This window comes from Coturnix japonica, chromosome 25, assembly GCF_001577835.2.
Source record: "Coturnix japonica isolate 7356 chromosome 25, Coturnix japonica 2.1, whole genome shotgun sequence".
Taxonomy (NCBI): domain Eukaryota; kingdom Metazoa; phylum Chordata; class Aves; order Galliformes; family Phasianidae; genus Coturnix; species Coturnix japonica.
The window spans coordinates 431,173-434,768 of record NC_029540.1 but is presented as its reverse complement, the minus strand read 5'-3'; the positions used below and the strand labels follow the sequence as shown (position 1 = coordinate 434,768).

Below are 3,596 nucleotides of genomic sequence, written 5' to 3'. Positions count from 1 at the left end.
TGGGATGGGGGTCCCTATGGGTTCCAATGAAGACCCCCACTCCAAGCACAGCCCCTACCTTGGCAATGGGATGGGGGTCCCTATGGGTTCCAATGGGATGGGGGTTCCAATGAAGACCCCCACCCCAAACACCCCTGGCAATGGGATGGGGGTCCCTATGGGTTCCAATGAAGACCCCCCACCCCAAGCACAGCCCCTACCTTGGCAATGGGATGGGGTTCCAATGAAGACCCCCCACCCCAAACACCCCTGGCAATGGGATGGGGGTCCCTATGGGTCCCAGTGAAGACCCCCACCCCAAACACAGCCCCTATCCTGGCAATGGGGTGGGGGTCCCTGTGGGTTCCAATGAAGACCCCCACCCCAAACTCAGCCCCTACCTTGGCAATGGGATGGGGGGTCCAATGAAGACCCCCCACCCCAATCACCCCTGGCAATGGGATGGGGGTCCCTCCAGGTCCCAATGAAGACCCTCACCCCAAACTCAGCCCCTACCTTGGCAATGGGATGGGGGTCCCTCTGGGTTCCAATGGGATGGGGGTTCCAATGAAGACCCCCAACCCAAACTCAGCCCCTACCTTGGCAATGGGATGGGGTTCCCTATGGGTCCCAGTGAAGACCCCCACCCCAAGCACAGCCCCTATCCTGGCCATGGGGTGGGGGTCCCTATGGGTTCCAATGAAGACCCCCACCCCAAACTCAGCCCCTACCTTGGCAATGGGATGGGGGTCCCTATGGGTTCCAATGAAGACCCCCCACCCCAAACATCCCTGGTAATGGGATGGGGGCCCCTCTGGGTCCCGATAAAGACCCCCACCCCAAACTCAGCCCCTACCTTGGCAATGGGATGGGGGTCCCTCTGGATTCCAATGGGATGGGGGTCCCTCCAGGTTCCAATGGGATGGGGGTTCCAATGAAGACCCCCCACCCCAAACACCCTTGGCAATGGGATGGGGTTCCCTATGGGTCCCAATGAAGACCCCCACCCCAAACTCAGCCCCTACCTTGGCAGTAGGGTGGGGGTCCGTGTGGGTTCCGTCCCGTAATGGAGCTGCTGTGGGATGGAGGGTGAACAGCTGAGCTGAGCTCGGCCCCATCGTCAGCTGGGGGGGCTGGAAGCCGCCCTATAAAAATAGATGGTGGGATTTTCGATCCCAAAATGGGATTCCATGGGGGAGGGGGGGGAGGTGGAAGGTTCTGAATGGAGCCAGGGTCCCAACCCCTATAGGAGGTGCACAACCCTATAGAGGTGCCTAATACCAATGGGGGTCCCAACCCCAATAGGAGGTGCCTAAACCCTATAGAGGTGCCCAGCACCAGTGAGGGTCCTAACCCCAATAGAGGGGTCCCAACCCTATAGAGGTGCCTAACCCTAATGAGGGTCCTAACCCCAATAGAGGTGCCTAACCCCAATGGGGGTCCCAACCCCAATAGAGGGGTCCCAACCCTATAGAGGTGCCCAGCCCCAATGAGGGTCCCAACCCCAATAGAGGTGCCTGACCCTAATAGAAGTGCCCAACCCCAGTAAGGGTCCCAACCCCTATAGAGGTGCCTAACCCCAATGGGGGTCCCAACCCCAATAGAGGGGTCCCAACCCTATAGAGGTGCCCAACCCCAGTAAGGGTCCTAACCCCAATAGAGGTGCCCAACCCTACTAGGGGTGCCCAGCCCTAATGAGGGTCCCAACCCCAATAGAAGTGCCTGACCCTAATAGAAGTGCCCAGCCCCAGTGAGGGTCCTAACCCCAACCCCAATGGGGGTTCCCATCCCAATGGAGGTACCTGACCCCAATGAGGGTCCCATCCCCAAAGGGGTTTCTCAACCTAATGGAGATGCCTGACCCCAAAAGGGGTCCCCAGCCCCTATGAGGATCCCAACCCCAATGGAGACACCAAACCCAGTGTGGACCCCATTGATGGGGGTGCTGACCCCATAGGCAGTGAGCACCCATAGTGTGTATGGGGGGGTGACCCATAGGGGCTGGCTGCCATCCCGATCCCATTGCTGGGATGCCGACGTGCGGATCGTTCACCCCACACCTGCTGTGGGGCTAAAAACAGCGCGGTTCGTAGTGGGGAGTGGAGAGTGGGTGGGCGGGACCTGGTGGGGGCGGTACACCTTAGGTCCAGATGGGTGGGGCAGAGAAGGCGTGCTCGTAGGTGGGCTAAAAACAGTGCGCGGCAGACTGTGGCAGCACTGGGATAGGCGAGGAGCCCCCGCGCCCATCAACCCCTAACCCGCCCCACATATAAGCTCCCCGCATAACCACCCGATAAAACGCCCCCGCATACCCCCCCCATAGACGTTGGCCCCCCATAGACGCCGCCATAAACCGCAGCGGCGCCCCCTAATAAAATCCCCCCCCCATAGAGCCCCTCCATCTGACATACAGCTACACTCAGTCTGCGCAGTGGCCGATCAGTTTCCCCGTTAAATAGTCAAGTTACTCAAGTACAGACACAGTGGGGTTAATGGGGGGGAGAGGGAGCAGGCCCCTCCCCGTGCCTCAATACAGTCAAGTGGGGGATCCTGAGTGAGGTCCCCAGTGTTGGGGTACTAGGGTCCCAGTTTATTTTGGGTATGGGGTCCCAGTCTGGGTATAGGGTCCCAGTTTATTGTGGGGTATATAGATACTATCTGGGGTAGTGGAGTAGTCCAGTCTGGATAAATAGGAGATCCAGGTTTATTTGGTGTTATGGGTCCCAGTCCTTGGATATTAGGCAGTCCCGCGTTTTTTTTGGGTATAGGGCCACGTTTTTTGGTATGGGGGTTCCCAAGTCTATTTGGGTTGGGGTCTCCACGTTTGGGTAGGGGTCCAGTCTATTGGGTATAGGGTACAGTCTTATTTGGACTAGTGGGTCCTCACGTCGTATTTGAAATATGGGGTCCCAGTCTATTTGGGTATGGGGTCCCAGTCTATTTGGATATGGGGTCCCAGTCTGGATATAGGGCTCTCGAGTCTATTTTGCGTGGTATGAGGGTCCCCACGTCTGGGTATGGGCCAGTCTGGGTATGGGGTCCAGTTTAGGGTTATGGGGTCCCAGTCTATTTGGGTAGGGGGTCCCAGTCTGGATCCAGCCCCATCCTACATCGCCCCAATAGCTGCCAACAGCCGTGCCTCAGTTTCCCCCCATAGGCACAGAACGAGGAGCTTCCACCCGGCATCCCGCCCCCCCCCACCGCCCCGCCCCCATCTCTACCCCCGACCGCTCGCACCTGGTGCCCTTGGCCCCCCCCCTCGCCCCCTGTACGCTGGCGACCAGCTCTTCCGGTCTGGACCACGCGACGGATGCGTGCCGGAACTTGGATGGAGCGCGATGTCCTTTGCTGCGAGAGGCTACGGGGCAGAGCTGGGGGGGGAGAGGGAAGGAATTAAGTGCGGGTGGGGGGGGGTAAGGAAAGAGAATTTAGATATATGGGGGGGGGGGGGCAACTGAGGCGGAGACCCTGTCAAGAGTCTTTTTGAGAACCGCCGGAGGTGGGGGGGATAAAATTTTGAGACCTAAGTCGGCGGCAGTGATGATCGAGCGGACAGATGAATATAAAATTGGCCTTAGATAAATGAGAAGGCAATGGTCCAGGGGGTGACCTTTAAC

At 58.7% G+C, this 3,596-nt stretch overlaps 1 protein-coding gene across 1 annotated transcript in view; it reads right to left on the bottom strand.

Moving 5' to 3' along the window:
• The window catches only part of HJV (hemojuvelin BMP co-receptor), an 11,578-nt gene extending 9,533 nt beyond the window's left edge, over window positions 1-2,045 (bottom strand). Inside the window, exon 1 of the mRNA XM_015884321.2 lies at window positions 1,005-2,045. The gene's annotated coding sequence lies outside the window, so the exon portion shown is untranslated. The remainder of the gene's footprint in view (window positions 1-1,004) is intronic.
• Window positions 2,046-3,596: the final 1,551 nt, after the last annotated feature.